Source organism: Lacerta agilis, chromosome 5 (assembly GCF_009819535.1).
Source record: "Lacerta agilis isolate rLacAgi1 chromosome 5, rLacAgi1.pri, whole genome shotgun sequence".
In the NCBI taxonomy this organism is placed as follows: Eukaryota; Metazoa; Chordata; class Lepidosauria; order Squamata; family Lacertidae; genus Lacerta; species Lacerta agilis.
In genome coordinates, this window is record NC_046316.1 from 73,528,126 (window position 1) to 73,554,321 (window position 26,196).

The window sequence follows — 26,196 nt, forward strand, 5'->3', positions numbered from 1 at the left end:
GCTGAAATGAATGGACCGAAGTTAGTTGTGTTTTTTAGTTTCAGCGGGTTGCTCTGAGTACGACTGATACTGGATACACCTAAAGTCATCTAAAGCTTAGACTGCATGCTTTGTTTGGTTTTGACTGTTCTGTGAGTAGTTTGCACAAGCCACTTGTAACAGGTAAACGGTAAAGGTAAAGAACCCCTGGATGGTTAAGTCCAGTCAAAGGTGATTATGGGGTTGCGGCGCTCATCTCGCTTTCAGGCTGAGGGAGCCGCTGTTTTTTCCACAGGCAGCTTTCCAGGTCATGTGGCCAGCATGACTAAACCGCTTCTGGCGTTACGGAACACTGTGACAGAAACCAGAGTGCACGGAAACACCGTTTACCTTCCCGCCACAACTGTACCTATTTATCTACTTGCACTGGTGTGCTTTCAAACTGCAAGGTTGGCTGTAGCTAGGACAGAGCAACGAGTGCTCACCCTGTCGCAGGGAGTAGAACCACCGACCTTCCGATCGCCAAGCCCAAGAGGCTCAGTGGTTTAGACCACAGCGCCACCGGCTCCCCTCCCCTTGTAAAACAGATGCCCCAATCCATTTGAGGGCAAATGCATCTAGAAGATGTGTGCCCCCTTAGCTGAAAGAGCAATCACATGAGTAAATGGGTACTATGTATGGGGTTCCCCACTCCAGTCCAACAACTGGATTGCATAATAGCGAAAGAGCCTTGAAAGATCAGACCAAAGTTCGGTCTAAGGCATGCATGAGGAACCTGTGTCCTTCCAGACATTGCTAGACTACAACTCCAATCATCCTTGAGGCTGGCTGGGGGCTAGGGGTGCCGGAGGCCAGCATAGGTCCCACACCCGATTCACAAAACGTTCATGGAGATCTTTCAAAATGTTGAAGTCCTCCCAGTTTGATGCCCAACAACTGGCTGGTGGGATCTTAACATTTAAAAACATGCTGCTCCGTTTAGATTGGGGGGTGGTGCTATTTCAGAACTAAACAAAAGCTCGTCAGTGTTATGCTTTGGTGTTGATGCCTATGTTGCCATGTTGACTGAGAGCGAGACAGAACTTCACTGTGCCTGTGACGTTGAGGGGAGGGTGCGAGGAAGTCTCGCTTCTGTGGTTTAGAATGGCAAGCTTCTGACGGCTGCAGAAGCTCCTGAAATATTATATTCATCTGCGTAGACAGTTATTTTCTTTGTGGCTTGACTCCTTATGACTCATTCGTAGGTTGGTGTCATGGCAGTGTTCGCTTTCCAGCCTTCTGTACAATGTCTGATGCAGGTGGGGTGGGTCATTCTGCAGTTTTGAGTACAAGGTCACCTTCAGGATATAGTGGGGCTTTTGCCTCCCCTCTAGTTCTTCATAATATGTTCTCTGAAGAATTCCTCTCTGCCCCAAGATGACCTCAAGGCAGCTATTGGCATATTTAGTGAAGATCTAGGGGGACTAAATCGGGAGAGACAAAGTGCTTCTGTGCGAGGACGAGAACAGTGTTTAATGGGGAAACAAACACTCACCTGCTCTCTCTCTTTCTCTCGAGTACCTGAGTGATTTCTGACGAACAGAACAAAAGGAGAGAATAATTGTGCAGTCAGAAAGACATGCACGGTCTTAAACTGAAGCTTGAAGCTTTAAAGGAATGGTCTCTTTTGAAAACATAAGGAAAATAAAATAAAAGTGGAACGTTGTTTGTCACTGATAAAAATCTGTGAGATGGGGCATGTCTTAAGACAGTGGGGTAGTGATCCAAGCTCATGCGGGGAGAGGGTTGGCCGCGTCAAACACTCTTGATTATTTCTTCAGATTCCCTGCAGAATCTGTGTCTCGAGAGTCTCAGAGCTGCCCAATCAGCATGAAAGGGGAGCTGTTTGACCACTCTGCTCTCCAAAGCTTACATTTAAGAACACTGAAAACACAAGCTGCTTCAGTTTCAAGAGAACAGTGTGCAAGGTTTGTTATGCACAATGGGACTTCACAGAAAACACAACAAAAGAAGATACTGGGTTCTGCAAATCACTCCCCCGTGTATGTGCACAGAAAATAGGAGATTTAGCTGAAAGGCAGGCAACTCGTAGAGCTCTGCAGTGCTTGTTGCAATGCGTCCCTAATTATTAATATTGTATAACTATAAGATTTTTTTGCATAATTTCAGAAGGGCCGTGACCTAATGAAGGGACCCTGCACTTCTGACTTTGCCACTGCACTACTGGCCTTATATTATGCTAGCAAGGACTGCCTTCTCCCACATCAGAAAAGGGAAAACTGGAGTCCTGCTGCTGTACCATAGCTGCCATAATCAATGGTCATTGGCCATGTGGCTGATGGGAGTTGTAGTCCAAAATATTTGGCAGGTAACAGGATGGGCTGTACACTCAAGGTCACTGCTGAGGTGAGAGCTAGGTATGTCCCCTTAGATGGTCATCTGTCATGGATGCTTATGCTGTGATTTGTGCATTGCCTGGGGTTCGACTAGATGACCCTTGGATCCCTTTCAACTCTTACATTTCTATGACTTTATGACTCCATAACATTATCTCCAGAAGTGTACGCATCCACGCACATGTGCAGTATGGATGAAACCCACCTTTAGTCATAATCAGAGAAGGCCCGCTGAAATAAACAAAGTCAATTTATTTCAGTGGGTCTTCTCTGATTATGGCTTTGTTGGGTGTCTGTATCGGTTGTGCAAAGGAGGAAAGGATGAGCTGGCTTAGCATCCCGGACCCTCTGGGATCATTCTAAAATCACTGTGGGAGGCAGTAACTCACTATGCTTATATGGAAAGATAGGAAGATCTGTGCCATTCTGCTCAGAGCACCAGGCTGATTGTGAGCACATTATAAATCCCAACACACATAGCTGGTATTATTGACAAGTGCGCTCCTTTTCACAATGGCCGCATAGATTTTACAAGTAGGCTTCAGCAGAAAAGGCACTTCTGTTTAAACACGGACTAGTCAGATTCGAGCCGTCAGGATGGCCTTTTCTAAATTCAGGGCACTGGTATTTAATGTCATTGTAGAGGTCCTAGAAGCTTACTTTACGCTGTCCGTGCTCAGTTTCCTCTCTGTAGTCAGCTTGCAGCTGCACAGAAACCAATCCCAGTTAATGATTGTACAATTGTGGCTTCCATAACCAGACTTGGGTCAGTTCTATATACACATTATGCAGAATGGCTTGGGGAAACTCTGGACTGTACCATTTGAGGCTGTAGATAGGTGGTCTTATTTTCTGCATGCTCCCTCCCACTACACTGAATCTTTATCTTAGGCCAACATTAAACTTTTTCTATGATGTGCTAGCTTGCTACATGGAAGAAGCTTCCTTTTTTTGCCCTGGACTCACTTTCAGAAATGGTACAGCACTTGCAATTTGAAGTGGTGTCTTCCAGAATCCTAACACCCCAGTCCACCATTATTTTTTATGATGCGTAGAATGTTTATTTCATAGAATCATAAAACTGTAGAGTTGGAAGGGACCATGAGGGTCATCTTGCCCAACCCCCTGCAGTGCAGGAATCTTTTTGTCTTGCGTGGGACTCGAACCCACGTTCATGTACTCAGTGCTATAGCACATGCTCTGCATGTAAAAGGTTCCAGGTTTAATGCCAAGCATATTCAAGGTAGGACTAGAGGAGAGACCCTTTTCTGAAACCCTGGAGAGTTGCCGCCAGTCAGGGTAGACTGAGCTATATGAACCAATAGCCTGGTTCTATGTAAGGCAGATTCCTATAGTCTGCTTTAACTGAAGTGAATGTTAGCACAACTATTTGGGAAGATCTGCAGCTCAATAGCAGAGCACCTGCTTGGCATGCAGAAGGTCTCAGGTTCAATTCTGGCATCTCCAGGTATGGCTGAGAAAGACCCCTGTCTGGCACCACTGAAAGCCACTGCCAGTTTGTGTAGACACTACTGAGGTAGATGGCTGGCTGGTCTAAGGCAGCTTCCTATGTTCCTCAGATAAAATCACCATCAATTTACTAATCCTACACAATCAACTCAAGGCAATATACAGCAAAAACAGCAAAACGCTTTTTTTTTTTTTTTTAAAGATAGCTTTTGAAGAAAACAAGGACAATACAAAACAGACATTCATGGCAGGGACAAAAACACCTTCAGTTATTTCTAGAGGGTGTTTGACACTTCTCAACACAAATGCTCTGAAACAGAATGGGCCTTTTCTGCTGTGGCTCCCCATTTGTGAATGTGCTTTCTCTGCAGGGAGGCTCGCTAGGCAAAAACATTCCCCTTCAAGCACATCTTGGGATGATTAAATGATCCATGGCCTTGTAAATGTGTTGGGGGGGGGGGGGTTGTTAGCTATGTTACGTATTTTGTGTTTTAATTTTGTATTTTAAACAGCCCTGCGATCTTTGGGTGAAGGACGGTATTATGAATTTAATACGTAATAGCAACAGGAGCAGCCACAATGAAAGCTCTGCTCTGAGTTACTGTGGAGCAGGATTCTGAGATCTTTGGAACTTGCAGAAGCTCTCTTCAAGACCACAGCGACCTACTGGGTATATAAGGGATAAGGTAACCTGGTGCTAAACTGTATAGTACCCAAACTGTGTTCGTACCAACATCTTGAACTTGGCCGGGCAGTAGATTGGTAGCTCACTTCTGCATCTGAACCTGTAGCTCCAGGTGAGTGTTCTGTCACCAAAAGGCATCAGTAGAAATTAATTGTAGGAGTTTTCGTTGCTATGGAAGTTGACTAGGTAAGCCAGAGAAAATTTTATGCAGCTAAAAAGGAAGCTTTTCCCTATCAAATGGGCATGCCCCCAAAACAAAGTAGACCCATTTAAATTAATGCACATGTTAATTGTGGCCATGAATTTCAATTGGTCTACTCTGGGTATAATATTGGATCCAATGCTCTATCGGGAAACAAGAAGGGGGTGAGCTTAATAAAACATAGATTTTTTTTTTTGCATGTTTCTACTACGTGGAATCTGCTGCTCCTCATATAGTTCTCTTTCAGTTCTCCTGTGTGTACCCTAGAGGTTCCTATGGGATTGGTGCAGAATCAGTAAGTATAAATAGTACTGTGCGGCTTGAGCAGAATGTGCTAAATCAGGGCATCTGATGCCATTTTCACAAATGATGCACCAACCGACTGAAGATCGGTATTTGAATTTTCTGCATCTGCAATGCAAATGCAAACTTTGCACTGGCTAGGACGCACATCCAACTTCTGAAACCCCCAACCCCTGCTGGCTTTGTCCCCCTGGGACCTTCACAATCCCGCCCGCGCTACACAAAATAACATGCGAGAGTCTCAGCTAGAGCCACTGTCTCACTACCAGGGGGCCTGAAGGCTGTGACCGTAGACACAAAACTGTTAACTCTGCATCCAGGGCCCTGTCACTGCTAGTTTGGAAAGTGGTCTACACTCGCCACAGTTCTCCCATCATTTCTGATGTAATACTGCATGTTGATGCCTTTCTCTCTCTCCCTCCCCCCCAAAACCAGCTTCGATCCAAACTGAGAAAAAGAATGACCTTGCTGCTTTTTAAGCTGATCATGTGTACCTAGCTTGTCGGTATTTTGCGGAAGAGATTCAAGTGCATATGTTAGGTTTGCACGATCGAAGTGGATTAAAGGGCTCAGTCACCCTAATGCGATAAAGCCACTCGAAACAAAACAAAAACTTTTTGATGTTTGGAAAGTGTCAGTGAAATATAGAATTGTAGAGTTGGAAGGGACCCTGAGGATCATCTAGTCCAACCCCTTACAATGCAGGAATATGCAGCCGTCCCATACAGGGATTGAACTTGCAACCGTGGCATTATCAAAACCGTGCTCGAACTGAGCTATCCAGGCTGATCATAGAATGTTAAGAGTTGGAAGGGACCCCAGGGTCATCTAGTCCAACCCCCTGCAATGCAGGAATCTCAGCTAAAGCATCCATGACAGATGGCCATCCAACCCCTGCTTAAAAACTTCCAAGGAAGGAGAGTCCACAACCTCTAGTGGAAGTCTGTTCCACAGCCGAACAGCTCTGTCAGAAAGTTTTTCCCGGTTAAGTTGGAATCTCCGTTCTTGTAACTTAAAACCATTGATTCGGATCCATTGTTTTGTCAATGGTTTCAAGTCCGACCCTCCAGAGCGAGATGCAAGATGCATTGAAAAGTGGGGGATGAATGGGAAGATGTGTAAACACCCCATAAGCAAATTGGCATGAATGCAGGTATGCATGCTCATTGTCGAATAACCACTTTGTAAACAAATTAGGACGAATGCTCATAGTCTAGCCACTGTATAGGCCTTGTGGAAGCAAATTAGGATAAATGCTGAATAAACAAGTTGGCTGGAAAATCCCTCAAACTATTTTTTTTTTACAAAGCATATGAATATACCCAAGATTACCAGCACACACAAAAAGGAAGCTCCCATTGAAACAGCAGCAATAACCACCCTGTACCTAGAAAACTAGCACAGAAATGATTTGCTGCTAACTTTCCAGATGCAGGGACGTGTGCATATGCAGAACTGAGTCATGCAGCCACGCCCTGCCAGCGGCAGCCAGGAATGGTACAGTCATCTGCCATTTGGCTCAAGGAGCACCTTGGCTCTAATGCAGCATTTGGGCCACAAATAAAGACACACCAATGACCGAGAAGGTCTGGAACTAAAGGCCAGGAAGCAGCGGGCGTCTGGCGAATTAAGCGCGCCGAGAATTTTAAGTAACCTCACAGCGAAGTGCTGCAAAGTCTGCGGGCTCTTAACCTTAACCTTGCGGGCTCCCCGTTGCCAGCGCGCGCCATGCAAATCCCACCCGGCCCAGGCGCGACCCTCCCCGGAGCGAGCCCCCCGCATGTGCCGCACTGGCGGCGGCGCAACTGCGAGGCTGTTTTTCTCGCTTCCCTTCCTCGCCCCTCTCCGTTTCACCCATGAAATCCGGGAGATACCAAGGCGAGCCTTTTTCCTAGGGGGTCCCGAGGGCGGCTTTTCCGCCGCTTTTGCATCCCCCCACTCTACCGCCGTGCCTCCGGCCGGCTGGATTTGCCAGTTCCTAGCATACTTGCAAAAATGAGAAAAAAGTTTGGCTTCCCTTTTCTTCCTCCCACTTAAAAAAAGGCAACCCCGCGCGGAAGGGTGGATTTTTTTTTCCAAATTAAAACACACACACACACTTTTCTTCTCTTTTCTTTTTAAATGCAAGCCCTCCTCCCTCCGTGTGCATTCTTGCAGGCTCCACAAAGTACGCCCAGCCGCTTCCTGGTCGGGGTTTTTTGCAGCGTGGAGGAGGGGCAGTTGCAGGCAGCAGCGGAAACCAGACATTACAGATAAGAGTGTGCAGCGCACAGCCGTCGGCAACTGTCTCTCTTTTTCTCTCTCGCGCGCGCTCGCTCTCCTCTGCTTCCCCCCCTTTGCACTGCAGTTGCATGAGGATTGGGGCGACGAGAATGCCACTGTGACGGAGGCGTGTGACAAGTCCCCATCTTTTTTTTTTCTTTCCCCCCATATTCTTTCTTTCTTTTTTTTTTGGTGTTTTTTCCCCTCCCAATTTCTTGGTCATCCTCTCTCGCGAATCCCCCACAATGCCTTGGTCGATCTGTCTACAATCTGATGGTTGCCTCTGGAAGGAAATGTGAGAGGTAAGAAGAGCGTGTGTTTTAATTTTTTTTTTTTTAACCCCGCGCCTTTTTCTTCTTCTTCTTCTCTTTCATCATCACCATCTGGCTTTCGATGGTCGCGTTGTCGCCGTCGTGACATGTCGCCGATCCTTCAGGTTCTGGCAGATCGGGGCTAGAGGTGGTGGGGTTTATTTTATTAAAACAACCACGCTTTCCAAACAACACACCCGGTGGCTAAAAGGAGAGGAGGGAGGAAGTGAGACGTTAAGGCAGGGATAAGAAGTGCAGGGATATTGTTCTCTCCCCCCCCCCACACCCCATAGGGGTGGCTTTCCGATCGAGCCTCAGAGAAGAGATTTTTTTATTTAAAAAGGAAGGAGCAGGGGCTGCAGTTCTGCTTCGGGCAGCCGCTTCCTGCCCGTGCGTGCGCGCCTGTACCGCTCTGCAGGGTCGTGCAGTCTTGCAGTCTTTTACGCACGTAGTCAGGACAAATACACACGGAGGGAGAGGGGAGGGAGAGAGAGACAGCCACGCGCGCGCACGGAAGCTTGGAGACACCGGCTTGAGCAGGTGCATGGAAAGGTCTCCCTCCCAATCACTCCCTGACCTTTCTTCCAAGCTTAAATTACCCCCCTGAACTTGACTGTGTGCTGCAATGCCCCCTTATTATAGACCGGGCGCCGGCTCTCTCTCTCTCTCTCTCTCTCCTCCTCCACAGGACTTTTGACAACCTTCCCATTTCATAGCGCCCAGCTTACCTACCGCAAGACATCGTCGCCACAAGGTCTAGCAGGGTTTGAGGCTGGTTTCCTTGCAAGGTGCCCCCCCCCATTTCCCCTCCCATCCTGATTTTCGGGAAGGGGTAGTAGACTCACTCACCGGCCTGTTCAGTCTCACTTTCCTTTTTGAAAAGTGGGCCAAATGCGTTTGCAGAGAGGTTAATTCCTCCTGCACATACATGGTGGGTGACATCTCTGGCTGGGCTTCCTTATATGGAAGGCGCTGTCATTTGGGATCTTGGGGCTTTTGCACAAGTTGATAGGGCAGGAAACCCCCCCCCCCCTTCCCCAAAGGGTGGGGAAGTTTTTTTTTTTTTAAATAAACAAAACAAATTTTCCCGGCGCTCAACTATACGTGGCACATAGTAACTGAAGTTTGATATATATGCATGTTTGCCTTGATAAGGAATGAAATAGCATTTTAAAACCCATCATATTGATTACATTTTAAATCCAGAAGTGTGTGTCAGAGAGATCAAACTGTGTGTCCTTTAATGGGCAGGAATTTGTTAATAGCACTGCATCATGAGAAAACAATATGATTCAGGTTTCTCTAGGGGGATGTTAACTGTGGTGCAGTGTACAGTCTCGTCTCCAAAGTAGTTAACTGGCACAGGTAGGCAGAAAGAGCCACTTCACTCCCTGGTAGATACAGAGCTTCTTAAATGCTAAAAGTGAGTTGTTGGCAGATCAAAACTCTTAAGGGATTTTTTTTTTTAGAGAGAGAATCTGTGTGGGTTTATCTATAGCTGTACCATCTTAATTATAATTAAATTTGTATACTTCCCTTCATCCAAAGGTCAGAGGGCAGTTCACAAGATAAATAATACATACTCATCTTGAGAATATATACATGATATATATATAATGTAATACTGAGTATATATATTCTATATTAGGAGAACATTAGTTTGCAGGTGTTTAGGCCTCTTCATGGGGCTTTCTGTATTCAACTTGTGTGGTTATACGGTATATCCTTACTTTACACATGTTTATGTGTTTTGAGGAATCATTATCAGTGTTTTAGATAAAGCTTGACTGTTCAGTTAGGAATATGATTCGAAGTCTCCCAAGATACTCCTGTTTCCTCTGGTGCTTGGCTGCGTGTTGCAATTTCTTTTGAGCAGTACATCGCCAGGCAAGGCAAAGGAGAGCTAGCTGTCAGTTCACAGGGATTTTCACAACAGCTGAAAAACCTTCTGATGTGGACGAAAAGTCATGTGGTCAATCATCTGAACCATGTCCTAAAGACTGAAAGTGAAAACAGCCAGTATAATCGGGTTAATTGTTGCAGTGGGGAAGATATGAATTCAGAGTTAGACGCATGTGGGGGGGGGAGGGAATGATGTTGCTTAAGGAATTTTCAGTGGCCTGTAAAGGAGACTGAGTAATCCAGTTGCAAAATCTTACAGCTGGCCCACAATGACTAAAGAGAACTTCAGGGAGTCCCAGCCCAGCTCATACACCTGGGCACCAGTGTCTGGAAATTACTTTGGGAAATAAAGTTACAGCTGCTCACATAGAGTGCTTTGGAACAAATGCAATGTCTTTGCTAGCGGATCTGATTTTGGAGGCATTTTATTCCTTACGTTTATTTAGGCCTTGGTCCTATACCTTACTTACCCGGGAGTAAGTGCTGTTGAATTCAGTGGGGCTTGCCTGTGAGTAGACATTTTAATAGGACTAATTCATCTACTCCCAACTACTGTACAGTAAACACATACCAAGGCTGCAGTCCTAGACTGCCTTTTCCGGGAATAAGCCCTATTTGATTAACTTTTGAGTAGACACCTATCCAGTTGTGCTGTGAGATTTCATAAATAGCCGACAGTTAATGCTGCTGCAGAAATTGGTGGTGCTCCTTCACTTGCTAAGCATTTATGGCAAAAGGACTGATCAGGCTAGCTAAGTATCTGATGGAGACTTGCAGGCGTGCTGTTTCAAGGAAAGGTGGCAAGATGTGCATGGAATGATCATTAAATTTTGATATAGGTCAAAGGTGAGAGAATAAAAGTAGGGTGGAAGGAGAGGGGGAAAGTGATAAAAGGACTGTGTGCATTAATTATAGGTAGAAGATAAGCTGTGTGCTCTTCCTTTATTGTATCGTCTTAAGAGGGTGCTTTTGTTGAAAAGCAGATTAAATTCTAGCCCTCTTCAAAAGCAGTGATAACAATTCAATATTGGCGTAATTTAGATATCTGGAGTGCTTTGTGGGCTTCTCTGATCTTCCTTCCTTCCATCTCCTCTGCCACCCCTGGCTTCTCATTTGCTTTCCCTTCTTCCCTTTTTTGTTTGGTTAGCAATAAGGAATTGTAGTTTGCTGTAACATCTGACCTGGATTAACTATAGCAGGGGTGTGAAACCTGTGGCCTTCCAGATGTTGTGGGATGCCCAGCTCCCACCAGCCTCAAACAGCATAGCCAGCTGTTAGGGATGAAGGGAACGGAAGCCCAGCAACATCTGGAGGGCCCTCATCCCTGAACTGTGGCTCCTGGTCCTAGTTGACTTTCAAATCAGAATTTGAAACCAGGTCCTGATCCGTTTTTTGAGGTGGTCGTGGGGAACTACCTTGTGCAGTGGTAACCACAGGTAGCGTGGTTCAAATGTTGCGGTAGCTAGGAAAGGAGGGAATTCATGTAGGAAGAGGAAGAAGGGCGATGGTGGAGTCTTGAAGCCCATCTCCCCAAACCATGGTTGAGTGATCAGCCCAAGGTGGCGACTGAACTAGACCGTTGTCTCAAGGCCCAATTCAGAAGGAGAGTTTAATGGAAGTTTTTTTTTTTTTTAAAGAATAAATATGTGCATGTGGATGAGTGTGCTCATTTTTTTGTTCTTATGGTACCTCAAGATTTCGGAACACCTCATTGCAGCTCTGTGGCTAGAGTTTACAGAAGGCAGTCCTGTGTTTGAAGAAGCCGTCTACTTGACAGGCTGTCTGGTGCAAGCTCAGCTTAAAGGTGACAGAGGAGAGCAAGAGTGGCATTAACGTTGCCCATCCGGAGTCAGCAAGACTGATCAGGCACACAGGGTACCAGGTCATAGACTTTCTGAAGACATCTGAAGGCAGCCTTTTTTTAGGGAAGCTTTTAATGTTTGATGGACTATTGTATTTTATTATTTTTCTGGAAGCCACCCAGAGTAACTGGGGAAACGCAGCCAGATGGGCAGGGTATAAATAAATTATTATTATTATTATTATTAAGAAGAAGAAGAAGAAGAGTTTGGATTTGATATCCCGCTTTTCACTACCCGAAGGAGTCTCAAAGTGGCTAACATTCTCCTTTCCCTTCCTCCCCCACAACAAACACTCTGTGAGGTGAGTGGGGCTGAGAGACTTCAGAGAAGTGTGACTAGCCCAAGGTCACCCAGCAGCTGCATGTGGAGGAGCGGAGACGCGAACCCGGTTCCCCAGATTACGAGTCTACCGCTCTTAACCACTACACCACACTGGCTCTCCTACACCATTTATTTCCCACTGGTGTGCGGTGCATTACATTTCAGTTTAAATAATAGCAATTCTTAAAATTCACATCTATACCTATAAATTATCACATGCAAATTTCATGTAACATTTGTCCTGTTTTTGTGCAGATCACACACACACACCACCTTGCAATGCACATGTGATCCATGGCAGAAAAGAAATTTAAACTTGTGCCTCCCACATACAGATTCAGAGCTTACATCTCTTCACCACTCTAAAATTTCTGGGATAAAAGTATCCCTTTGCCTGTTGGTTCATGTTTACTGCATCTTCGAGAGGTCCCTGTTAGACCAGTGCTTGAGGCCCTAAGATTTTTTCGGCAGGTACCGGTGTGGGGGGGAAATGTAGAAGACGATTAGAAAATCACAGGCACCTCCTTTCCTTGGCAACGCTAGAGAAACGTATAAAACCAGGTTATCCTATAAATGTTCCAGACACCCTAATTGGATTCCATTATTATTTAGAATTACTGTTTCTTCAGACCACCTCTTTACGTATTTGCTGCTAAACAGTTCCTTCTTGAGTGATTAAGGCCAGAGTAGCGTGCAACAAAGTGTTTCTGCGCTAGATCATTTTGATAAGGTTGAGAAGATCCTTGAAAATCCATTTCTTAAGCAGGGTGTCGGGAGAGGTGATCAGTCATTTATTGTGTAGACCTAAAAGGGGCATTTTGCTGGCCTTTTGCTTCTCATGCTGCAGATCATTATGCAACGTGGAACATCTCCATTGGATTGAGTTCCTGAAGCGCTGATTCTGATAGAGGCTCTGGGACTTGTTTGTTGCACAGGTTGCGAATTGTGTTTGCGTGAGGGATGGAGCGATGCGACCCTTAAGTTTACAGGGCAATATACAAATTCAATAAATAATAAAAATAATATGTACAGTTCTATTGAGCAGTTTCGGGTTATAGCAGTATAGGCCTCTGTATATTTGAAAAGTATTTCTTGGCTTCTATGAGGCGCAGAGTTTTAACGCCAGGATCCTTAGAGCTCTGTCAAGAACGTACAAAAGTTTGAACGTACCCGCTGGAATTTTTTAATGCCACCTCTCTTTGAACAGCAGACTCTGCTGACCCCATAAGGCCATATCACAAACAGGTTTTTAGAAGCATCTTTGTTTCAAGAGCCATTTCCCATGTGGTGGCTGTTTGAGGAGCTCAAGATGCTCACAGGCCCCTTCGGGTTGCAGAACTACCGGTAGGTTGTTTAATCCTTCATATCTTGGCACTTTATTTAAATGCATTTTGATCCCACCGTTCTTTCAAGGACTCCAAGCTGTGTTTGAAACTCTCTCTCATATATACAGGTAGGCCTATATAAAATTGCCAAATGGCACCTGAAACCTAGATTATGGTTGCCACAACAGAATGTCTAGGTGCCTTTTGCGGTTGGAATATTATTATTATTATTGATTTCATTTCTGTACCACTTTATATTTTAAAGAAAAAAATCCCCACGTGGTTTACAACACATTAAAACATCCAACAAAACAACCCGGAATAAAACAAATTCAAGCTTCAAGGAAAATATTTCAGATCCTTCTCTGAGTGACATTTTGCTTTCTCCATATTTATTTACCTACTTCATTTATATAGCTACCCCATAGAAGAGGTACTCTAGGAAGATGCTGTGGTGCAGTGGTTGGAGTGTCGGACTAGGATCTGGGAGATAGGGGTTCAAATCCCCACTCAGTCAGGAAGTTGACTGGGTGACCTTGGGCCAGTCACAACCTCTTAACCTACCTCACAGAGTTGTCGTTGGGATTAACTGAGGAGGGGGGGATGAACCATGTACTCCTTAGAGGAAAAAGCTGGGAAATACAGTGGTACCTCGACTTACGAATTACTCGACATATGAATTTTTCAACTTACGAATGGACATCTGTTGGCGGTTTTAGATGGGGTTTACTCGACTTACGAATTTTAGATGCGGTTTTCTCGACTTACGAATTTTTCCGAATTTTTCGTTTCCAATGCATTCCTATGGGAAAATCGCTTTTTTCGACTTACGAATTTTTCGACCTACGAATGTGCATTCGGAACGGATTAAATTCGTAAGTCGAGGTACCACTGTAAATAAGCTCTTCTGCTTACCTGCTTAAGAAACATGGAGGAAGAAGCCAGATGGAGATATCAGCCGCCAACCTGGCATCCAGAGATCTCCACGTGATCATAATTAGACCTGTGCTAATAGCAAAATGTGCCTGGCTAATTTCTAACACTGACTTCAAGGTGGCACACATGGTACTGGGTACTTCCTCCCCCACTAGCCAAGCCCTGTGAAGTGGGTTGTTTGAAATACTTTTCTTTCCACTCTTTGTCCCCAAGGAGATCAGCCCACCATAACCTAAAAACAGTAATAATAATAATAACAGTAATAATAATAATAATAATAATAATAATAATAATAATAGAAAAATGAGCACGCATTGAGTGACAACCAAGGTTAGGTTGAGAGAGAGAGATTGGCTCAAGGTCACCCTGTGAGCTTAATGGCAGAGTAGCAATTTAAGACCTAGTCTTGCACTCTAGTTTGGTCTCACCCAACATAGTTTCCTCCAGATGTTTTGGACTGCAACACTTATCAGCCCCAGCCAGCATGGCTCATAGTCAGGGGTGATAGGAATTGATGTCCAGGAACATGGCGGGGGGGAGGGGGGAGGAGGGCACTGTTGTGATATAAGTACAACCCGAGCTGCAAAGAGCCTCGTCAGCGAGGTGGTCACTTGACTTAAGAGTCATGTTTCCTCTCTGTGGGAATCACACTGGGCATACCAGCTCCCACACATGTGATGTCATTGTAATTTACTATTGTATTCCTTACTTTCTGTTTTGCATCGGAGATGCAAGACGCTTTAATAGACAGCTCTGAATTAACGAGCTGGCTACGCAGACATTCTGCTCTTTATCTACAATAAATTAGGTTTTAGCCAAAAGGCTTGTGTGTGTTGTTTTCAAGCTGGGAGCAACCGCATATTACATTGTGCCCCTGGACTCCAGAAGCCAGAGGGCACAGAAGCTTCGTCCGCCTTGGGGGTCAGTGTCTCAACTTGCCCCCGCGGGAAGTTTTCATAACAGGCACTAGGTTGAGAGACACTGCTCTAGATTCTGCATGCATTTAGCTATATGGATTAGGGATGTGTTGGTTCCCTGTTCTATTGCATTTGAGCTGGGGGGGGGGAGATCTATGTTGGTGGCGCTGTTTCTTTATTTTATCATTTATTGTGTGATCCATCCTAAAAATATGCATATCGAGGGACACTTTGGTTTCTATAAAATAAAATAAAAATAAGGTTTGCGGATCAGGTTTGCAAATGCTCACATGAACGTCGCAGCTACATTTTCACGCTGTGAAACAGGCTTGTGCATTTGTTTAGACCGGGTGTGGAACCTCGGCTTTCAGAGAATCCCACCTGCTGCGTGCTGCAATCTGTTTTGCAGCTATCTTAGGTTTGAAGCATCATTTCTCACATCATGTTATCCAGTGGGCTCCGTGACCATTTATTTATTCATTGCGCTTGCAGGTTGCCTCATAATAATAAAAAAAAGTTTCCAGGGCAGCTTGCAACGTAACATGTGTCAAAAAAAAAGAAAAGAAAAAAGGTTTGCTTTCAGCATGCTAGGTTTGTGAAGTTCCTCGTGTGCTGAAACCATTTGGGCACCTCTTCCTTCCACAGGAATGTGGATGTCACAACCCTCTTCCAAGGGTTAGAAGTTAAGACACTGTGTGACATTGCTAAGTGACATTGCTTCTGTAGTATGGGTGTACTCCCATCCTTTTCAACTCAGTCGGTAGAGCATGAAACTCTTCATCTCAGGGTCGTGGGTTCAAGGCCCGCGTTGGGCAAAATATTATTACATTTCAAGGGATGGGATTAGATTAACCTTGTGGTCCGTCCCAGCTCTACAATTCTATTATTCTATGGCACAGTGTTAATTGGGCTTTTAGCGACATGGGTAGATCTTCATTTGATATGGCACAAATATGGGGGGAGGGGAAATCGCAGCCTCATTTCTGTGCATAAGAAAGGCTACCTGACTTAGTGAAATCCTATTATTATTATTATTATTGATGATAATACTAATTATTAGATTTTGAAAGGAATGAAATATTGCACAAGACCAGTTTCATACACAAACACATTCAAACACACACTTGTTCTTATCCGACCTTCACCAGCAGGTCCCAGGGAGGGTTGCAACATTTTATAATCGAGTATTAAAAAGAGTTAAAGCAAATTACAGTCGCAGGAATCATGCTATTATATAAAATATTAGTCACCTATAACCCAAAAATAACATAATAGCGTATCTGCAATGAGAAGAATGTCCCATTGAGTTCATTGAGACTTAACTCCCATGTAAATGCCTATTATGACTGCAGCCTTAGGTAGCATTCCTACAGCAAGGATCCTTGTTGGGATGAGTAGATTAGGATCCAGTGGATCTCCCGGCACAGCTGAGCTACATTGGCTTAACTCCTGCACCTTCAGCTCAGCGGGACATAGAATCAAAGAATGCCAGCATATCTCCTCCCTCCGAGCTGAGCTTGGTGGATGTCGAGTGTAACTTTATGCTGGTTTAACTTGCATAATAATAATAATAATAATAATAATTTATTATTTATACCCCGCCCATCTGGCCAGGTCTCCCCAGCCACTGGCTTGCTTTAAGGCAGCTTCTTGTGTATAGGATTTCTCCCTTAATGACAGAGCGCCTTTAGAATTTGTTTTTGCAAATTGGCTTTGGACAGTTTTGCTACTGATGGTGTTTGTGGATGGGTGTCAGGGATTTCCCGGCTCCTCGCGAGGGGAGGTCCTACTTGGGAGGAGAGCCGGGGCAGAGGTATTCCTTGTGAGGAGCGAGGGGAGAGAGGTCCTCCTCCCGAGGAGGAGGGGGACAGGAGGACTACTCGAGAGGAAGGGCTGGGAGGAGGTCCTCCTCGGGAGGAGGACTGGGAGAGCAGCCCTTTGCGAGAGGAAGTCTCTCTAAGTTACAGTGAACCCCAGCCACTACTGTCCACGGACTCCTCCTCCTCTAGCATTTCTCCTGAGGTCTCTCCAAGGGAGGAGGAGGTGCAGAGGTTTGGAGACTCTGGGCAAAGACCCAGCAACGCCAGTCAGAGAGGATCTGAGGAAGAGCTGCCGCTTCCGGCGCCAGCACAGCATCGGGGGGTCAGGAGGCACCGCAGACGTCGTTTTAGGGTGCCGAGACTTTGGTGCTGCGCGAGAAACAGGAGAGCGGCACTTCCGGATTCTTCAAATGACTGAGCGGTCATGTTTTGAACAAGCTCTGTAAATAGAAATGCACAATAAATAGTCTTAGTAACTGAAGGCTCTGTCGTTACTCATGAGCAACCCTGGGAAGGATCCTGACAATGGGCATGGGAGAAGCAGCTCATAGCCAATGCCCAGGAATGTGATCTGGTGGCCTGAGAAACTCAAAAGCAATGGCATCCCCTTATTTCTGGAAATGATTGTTTACTTCTAGTTATGGCCTGAAGAATTGGACTGGGAGGGGATGGGAAAGCCCCATTAGGGGTCTGCAAATGTTGCAGGTCTGTCCAAATTTCTAGGACCTGTGTTGTTTTGCTTTTCAGTACGTGGACAGTTTGTGAAGCAGCATTAACTAATAACAGCATTACTGTGGCTACTATTTTGGGTTTCTGGGAGCAGACTTGATTTATGGATTGAAACTCAGTTTATATGGATTGAAATATGAGCTGCTCAGAAGGGATGCATTATTGCACAGAGCAGACTGTGGCTAAAAGGAGACTTACAGAGGAAAAACTGCATTGCTTTCTTCTCTGCTATATGGCATTAGCCGCCATTACATTGGCTGTCTGTGTAAATATACCTCTGGATTTCTGTTTTTTATATGCTCAGATGTAAAAGCTTCTGTTGTGAAATTTAATGGAGAGGTAGCAGGAAAATGTAGCAAATAACCCCCGTGATTAGGTAGACAGGCCTTAACGCCTCTCGATGACTAGAATAGCTAGTTCATTTCTCCTCCACTATCATTCTCCTGAGAAGAAGTAGAAGGGGGGAAAATGAAATAAAAATACATTTTAGGTGAAAAGTTGTTGCCACCATAAGTATTAGTTCTCCAGAGCTTATCTTATATGTACTTTTTTCTTGTGTGTCAAAATCAAAATCTTATGGTATTTACATTAAATTAAAAATTATGTTTTCCAAATATCCTTATTACATGGGAGTCAAGTTTTGCTCTGCAAAATATCTTTGGTGATTTGTGCTGCTGGACGTTGTCTCTTAAAACTGTCTCATCTCATTTGCATACAATTGGTTCAGCTGGTGCGGTCTAACTCGAATGATTCCTCATTTCCTTTCATCAATTCTGCCCTGCAACTGAGATGCAGGAGATGACTTGCACATTCTCACCTTTACCCACTGAGTTAGAAACCTTATTTTTGTAACAATTAAATAATTTGGCAAACTTGGGCAGTTTCCTTGTGAGAGCCGCAATGATCTGGAATCTGTCTGTTCTTTTATTGCCCTTAAGGACATTGTTCCACTAGCAACTTGGAACGATATTTCTCCTTCATGTCATGTGGAAGAGCAGAAACCAAGCAAATACCCTGTTCACTCTTTGGTTGTGTTTGGAAGTAGCACCAACCATGGTTTAATGTTCAGTGGTCCAAATTCCTCCCTCCTTAATAAATAAAAATCCATGCTGTAGCAGCAACAGTCACGTGGACAGAGAAATCAGTCCATTGAGGTCTCAAGTATTTTAAAAACATGCCCACCTCATTTGTGTGATTCTACTGCCACACCCACATGCACATGTCTCATAGTGCCCGGACACTTTCAGCCCGGACACTGAGATGCAGCGCTGAGGGCCTTCTGTCAGTTCCCTCACTGCGAGAAGCAAAACTACAGGGAACCAGGCAGAGGGCCTTCTCGGTAGTGGCGACTGCTCTGTGGAACGCCCTCCCATCAGAGGTCAAGGGAATAAACAACTACCTGAAATTCAGAAAATACCTGAAGGCAGCCCTGTTTAGGGAAGTTTTTAAACTGATATTTTAAATGTATTTTAATATTTGATGGAAGTCGCCCAGAGTGGCTGGGGAGACCCAGCCAGATGGGCGGGGTACAAATAATAAATTATAATTATAAATAATAATAATAATAATAATAATTATTATTATTATTATTATTATTATTATTATTATTATTATTATAGTGCGGCCATGAAGTTTATAACCACCCAGAGTCAATAATGCCACAGTGCCTGGCTGCATTTCCTCTCCTGGCACATGACAGACTATTTCATAATCATAGGGGTTATATTTGTCCCCTACTCTGGTGCAGCCATGGAGAAATCTGGGATTTCTCCTTCCATTTTAGATGAACCCAATTTGTCACTTGAACCCTCAACCGAGTTTAACTACGGTTAGTTGAAACAAACCAGCTTCGTAAACGATGGCTTGATGTTTTCATGTTTCAAGAAACCACAGTTAAAGATTAGCGACAAGTTTGTGTGGGTTTGGGCAACACAGCAAGCTGCAGTTAATACAAAATGGAAGTGAAAGAGTCCTAGCAGCTGTTCTGGAGGAGGAGGAGGAGATGCTCCCTGAGGCTCCCTCTCAATACATCTGAATGAACACACACACACACACACACACACACACACTTTGCCCATCAGCATATCAATTACCTGTTTCTTGTGCATATCTGTGTAGATGTTACAGTGATTGCTCAAAAATGGATGAATGTTGATGTTCACACATGAGTGCAGGCAATCCCAGACAAATTTTGCGAATGTCTGACATTTCAGAAACATGCTGGTAGATTCTGGCAGGCACCTAGATGCTGATTGTCAGCATTTGCTTTTCACATCCCAAAAGTGAGACAATAGTTTCTCTCCAGGCACACCAGAATTAATCTGGGGTGAGTCTTAATATTTGCACATTCAGATTTGGACGCTTACTGTAAGATACACTATTCATTCAGAACCTACTTGATTATGCTAGAGATAAATTGGTAATCGACAAATTCAAGCCCCTTTATTGATTTTTGATTTAAAAAAAAAAAAGGACCAGTTTACATTTTGCAAGAAGGCTGAACTCAATGTGGTCTCAAAGCAGCCTGAGAGTGGATAGCTTCGTACTTTCCCAATGGCAGTCATAGTCATATGTTCATAATCTACCATGAACAATGGAATCTGCCACTATATCAGTACACAAACAGCAGTTCTCCATAGTAACCTGACCCTCTTGGGTCAAATATCACGGAGCCCTTTGATAACATGCAAATTGTCCCCAAACCATGGTTTGTATTTTGTGGATTATGGTTTGTGGGTTATGTTGCAGTCTCTGAAGGCTTTTACTGTCTATGTTATAGACATTTCCCACAATCTATTTATCTAGGCAAATTTCTTAATATTTTCATTTCTTTGTTTCTTGTTTTTTAAAAATATTTTGACTGACAGTGTATATATATATATTGCTTGCCTCAAAAAAAAGAGTCGTTTCAGATTTTAGAATATAACCATTCATTAATTTAGTGCCAGGTTCTAATTAAAACAACCTATCTGTAGACTGCACTACATATAAAAAAAATAAGTGTGCTCTTTTATCTTGCTGCAACACGTTTTCTGTACTGCACATGAAGACACTTTGTTTGTGGAATTTCAGACTTCCATGTGCCAGAAGTTAAATAGAGTCTTAAGTTTTGTTTGCTTAGCTCATTGAGAATAACAAAGTAATAAGTCACATGCCTTAGATCTGCCATAGATTTGACAAAGTAATATCAACATTTGGACAGTGTCCCTGTCGTTTTCCTGAAAGATAAATAAATATTATTAAAAATGTACCCTAAGTGCACTTGTTAATCCTGTGCTGAATTGATCTTAAAAGTGTTTTGATGGGAGTGTGGCACACTGCTGAGCCTAGTCTGTATGCACTTCTACTGGCAATGATGGTCAACAGTTTTTTGTCTCTTGTAAATGTAACACCCAACTCATCAGCACATTTGCTTAGAGAATGGGTGTGCAACCAACATCCCTCCAGATGTGGTTGGAGTTCCACTGCCAGTCAACCTCAGTCAGCATGCCCAATGGTTAGAGATGATGACAGCTGCAGTCCACCAACATCTGGAGAACCACAGATTCACCACTCCCTGGCTAATCCCCTTGTGATTTCATGGGAAAGCCCTTTGTGATTTCACTGATTAACCTGTGCTTCATTTCCCTTTAGATATGAGTACAGTTGTTTCATGTCGGCGGTTCAAATCCCCGCGACGGGGTGAGCTCCCGTTGCTTGGTCCCTCCTCCTGCCAACCTAGCAGTTTGAAAGCACGTCAGAGTGCAAGTAGATAAGTAGGTACCGCTCCGGCGAGAAGGTAAATGGCATTTCCGTGTGCTGCTCTGGTTCGCCAGAAGCGGCTGGCCACATGACCCGGAAGCTGTAAGCCGGCTCCCTCGGCCAATAAGAAGAAGAAGAAGAGTTTGGATTTGATATCCCGCTTTTCACTACCCGAAGGAGTCTCAAAGCGGCTAACATTCTCCTTTCCCTTCCTCCCCCACAACAAACACTCTGTGAGGTGAGTGGGGCTGAGAGACTTCAAAGAAGTGTGACTAGCCCAAGGTCACCCAGCAGCTGCATGTGGAGGAGTGCAGACACGAACCCGGTTCCCCAGATTACGAGTCTGTCGCTCTTAACCACTACACCGAGTTCCCCAGATTACGAGTCTGTCGCTCTTAACCACTACAGCGAGATGAGCGCCGCAACCCCAGGGTCGTCCGCGACCGGACCTAATGGTCAGGGGTCCCTTTACCTTTACCTTACAGTTTCATGTTGTGCTAAATATGGAAGAACACAGCCAGATGTAAGCCTGAGCTCTTCAGAGAGGATCCTGTTGTTCCTCATTCATTGCTGATATTTAGATACTAACACTGATTGTTATGGGAGTTGTTCTTATTTTACAGTGTTCAATACGGATTGTGTTCGGCATGATTTGTTGCATTCCTTCTGTCTTCCTCCTTATCTAGAGCTAGGACCTTCCTGCACTTACCAATTTAGTTGGTGTTTCTTTTTCTTTCTTTCTTTTCTGAGGGAGGTGGGGATTTTTGGCATGCTGCCACACGGTGCTGTCTTTATTCAGCTAGTATTCCAGAACAGTGTACCAGAAAAAAGTCATTTTCTTCAACTGCAAAAGATCTGCCTTTTGTGAAAGATCCAGAATGGATCCTCAACCTTTTCATTTGTGTTTCTGTGTGGAGTGGGGTGGGCGAGCATAGTTTGGGAAACATTTGTTTTGTGCCACTTACCTTTGAATGGTGTGAGCCTCCCAGTTTATGAGCTTGGTTTAGAGGAGAATTATGGCAGATGGAGAGGAGGGTACTGAGGTAAAGTACTGCTAGTGACAGCAGTAATTAGCTGCAGAAAAAAAAATCATTGCAATAATCATGTTATCCATAGTTCTTGCGGATATGCAGTTCCTCTTCTAATCTCCTATACTCCCACAAGATTAGAATTCTGGACTATTATGCTCCAATTTCATACACACACATGTTCATAACACTCCTTTTTGTTACAATTTTTATTAAATTTCTGTTTTGCATTTTAGAATATTCACTTAAACAACCTTAAAATATCAATGACTTCCCTTCCTCTCTTTCCATGGTTCATTTTGCACAACATAAAGCCCTGCATATTTTATATAAACCAAACCATTCAATATTCCATTATAACATCCATCAAAACTTATTTACACGGTTGAATTTATCTTAATGCTGCCCACGTTTTCAGATATACACATTTCCCCTCCATATATTCAATAAACATTTTCCAATATTCTTTAAACATATGTTTTCTTGTTTTCTTATTCTGTATGTTAGGACTGCAAGCTGCGCATTTTCCATCAGTTTAAGTTGCCATTCTTCTTTGGTTGGGGCCTCGCTCGTTTTCCATTTTTGGGTTAACAAAACACGAGCCGCAGTAGTGGCATACATAAATAGCCTTTTTTGACACCTGGGAATTTCCGTCTGTGTTAATCCCCAACAAAAAGGACTCTGGTTTGGGGTTTTTTTTTTTGGGAAAAGTACTTTAAAACATTTTTTCCCAGTTCATTATAAATTATTTCCCAGTACTCTCTTACCCTTTTACAGGTCCACCACATATGATAGAACGTACCCTCAGTCTCATTACATCTCCAACAATTATCTGATTCAGACTTATAAATCTTAGCAAGTCTCTTTGGCGTTCGATACCATCTGTGAATCATTTTCAGGTAGTTCTCCTCTAAGGAATAACATGCTGTAAATTTCAGATCACTCTTCCAAAGTTTTCCCCAAAGATGAAAAATTATATCGTGTCCTATATCTATTGCCCAGTGTGTCAACATGTTCATAACTCTTAACTGGCTGGAAGAACCCAAGGATGTGTATGGAGCGTGACAACAACCACAGGACCTCTCTCAATTTCGGCACAACCTGCCATTAGTGTTGAAAAGAAAACCCTGCACTCTCTAATAGCAGCGACATGCGACTAAAGGTGCGGACAGTCAGCTTCAAATTCACTCTTAACTACGCCAGATCAAACCGCAACTACAGTATTCCACTATCGAAAGTGGAAAAGCAATGTAGCCAGCTGAATCTCTATTGGAAAAATGTTTAGCAGGATGCTGCAAACTTTGAATATCATGCAATACGGTGTAATTGCACTGAGTACCCTAGATTAGGTAAAGGTAAAGGGACCCCTGACTATTAGGTCCAGTCGTGTCCGACTCTGGGGTTGCGGCGCTCATCTCATGTTACTGGCTGAGGGAGCCGGCGTATAACTTCCGGCTCATGTGGCCAGCATGACTAAGCCGCTTCTGGCGAACCAGAGCAGCACACGGAAATGCCGTTTACCTTCCCGCCGGAGCGGTACCTATTTATGTACTTGCACTTTAGGTACTTTTCAAGGGTTTTTTCTTTTACTTTTTTTTAAGGAGAGAGAGAAAAAGAAAAGAATCAAATGACATTTGGTTATGTTTTTAAACACTTAAAGCACAGTCACTCAAGCAATAGATGGAAGCAGGAAAAGACAATTAAAAATTTCAAGGTTTGACTTTATACAGAGGGAGAACTGGGTAGAACCATCGTTATCTTCATTCAATAAATCTTGGCGAGGAGGAAAATAATATTGTAAGGGCATAATAACATAGGAAAGAAAGGGGTGAGTTATTCCTTTTTTTGTTTACCTTGGCCTTGAGCTGCTCTGACTTGACAAGTTAATGTTTGCATAATCAATGCATCCCATAATTTTTATATCCACTTGTTCTGCAAGGACAGGACGGACTCTTCCCACTCACACTTACTGGGAATGTCAGTAGTGCAGCCGGTAGCAAACTGAAAAAATAATATTCTGCGCTGCATACGGAAGATTGTCTGAACTGTTTAATTCAACAAATTGCTTTCTAGATGATCCTTAAGGATACGTCGTGTAAAGATAAGATCCACTTACATTATTGTCACATGCTGACTATATAACATTTTGCTTTCCTCTGTATCCTATCTTTTAGAAGTTGGATTTAATTACCAGTTGGAACGTCTGTCTGATGCAATTCCAGTAATGATGTTAATGGGGATTATTTAATTATATAATAAAGGGAAGGGTTGCCTGAAGTGCGAAAATGCAGAAGACTAAGGTAGAGTGCCAAGTGCTTATGGAAGGCATGCAAGCAGGAAATATTTGGGTAGGGAAGGTTTGTACAATGCTAGCGTGGAAGAGCGACTCACGTGGTTTCATTGCTTCACAATAGGTTCCAATGTTATGTTTGCACATGTCACTGAAGAGAAGTCATAATTTCCTTTTTACCCTCTAGAGAAGTGTCACTGCCAGGCTTGTAAACAGCTTGTGATCTGAGTACCTATGAGTTCAGAAGAAGAGTCTGCTGAATCAGACTAGAGGACTCATCTGGTCCAGCATCTTGTTTTCATGTTGATCAACCAGATGCCTGTGGGAAGCAGGACTTGAGCACAGCAGCACTCTCTCATCCTGTGGTTTCTAGAAACTGGCATTCAGATGGGTACCACCTCTGACAGTGAACGTAGAGCACAGCTATGTTCCTCTCCATTCGTTTGTCTGATCCTCTTCTCAAGCCATCTAGGTTGGTGGCCATCACTGTCCCCTGGAGGAGAGGGTTCCATAGCTTAACTATGCGCTGCATGAAGGAGTACCTGTTTCGATCAGTCCTGAAGCGTCCAACATTCATCTTCATTGGACATCCATGAGTTCTGGTCCTGTGAGAGAGGGAGGACGACTTTCCTTCATCAACTTCCTCCAAGCCACATGTAACTTTATAAACGTCACCTTTTGCTCGCCTTTCCTCTAAACTAAAAAGTCCCAAAGGCGGCGACCATTCTTCATAGGGGAGTCACTCCATCCCCTTGATCATTTTGGTTGCCTCCTGAGCAAGAACTGGTTCTGAGTGATCAGATTGGTAAGAGTTTTTTAAAAAAAGTTTAACTTTTGGAGCTGCAAATGACTAAAACAGGTTTGCATGGATAGGTAGGCTAGTAATTTGATATTCTTGTTTGCAAGGCTGGAAGTATCTGTACTGAGCCTAAAGCGCCTATTGAAAGAGAGCTATAAACTAGGAGGCAGTGAGGAGATACTATTGCTGCCTGGCAAAGTCTCAGCTTAAACATTCACAGTGTACATTGAAAGCATTCATAGGAACACAGGAAGCTGCCTAGACCATTGGTTCATCTGGTTCAGGATTGCCCACACTCGCTGATTGCAACTCTCTAGGATTTCAGGCACACGTGGAGACACTAGGGATCGAACCCAAGACCTTCTGTGTGCAAGGCAGATGCTCTACCACTGAGCTATGGACCTTCCCCAGAGACTCTTGAGAACTGTAGTTGTTAAGTGTGCTGGGAATTTTAGCTCTGCGAGGCGCCTTCTAACAACTTTCAGCACCCTTCATGAACCACAGGTTCCTAGAGTTCTCGGGCGGAAGACATGGCTGTTAAAGAGGTGTACAAGTGCTTTAAACATTTGATGTGGAGGTGAGCAAGGTGCGCTGATGATGCAAAGATTTACCTTGTCGTGCCAGAGCAGTGCAAGCCCCAAGCAGATCAGGGGGATTCATCAGGCAGCTCGGGTAGGTCATGTCCCTGCAGAACCTAGAGACATTTCACTCCGCAGGGAATGCAGTGGGCACATCACATCAAGTAACATCCAGAGATGTAAAATTTCTGGAAATTTTGAAGCTTGGAAAAAAAACCCGTTTTTTTTCTGGGGGAAAAACGGAAATTTTTGGAAAAATTGAAAAAAAATATATCTACATTAGCACTTCTTTTTTCTTTTCCAGATTGAAAGTCATTATGTTACTTTAGAAACATAAAAT

The 26,196-nt window shown here is 43.9% G+C and overlaps 1 protein-coding gene across 1 annotated transcript in view; it reads left to right on the forward strand.

Moving 5' to 3' along the window:
* Nucleotides 1-7,200: 7,200 nt before the first annotated feature.
* Nucleotides 7,201-26,196, forward strand: part of MBNL1 (muscleblind like splicing regulator 1) — a 176,512-nt gene continuing 157,516 nt past the window's right edge. The window contains exon 1 of the mRNA XM_033150464.1: nt 7,201-7,599. The gene's annotated coding sequence lies outside the window, so the exon portion shown is untranslated. The remainder of the gene's footprint in view (nt 7,600-26,196) is intronic.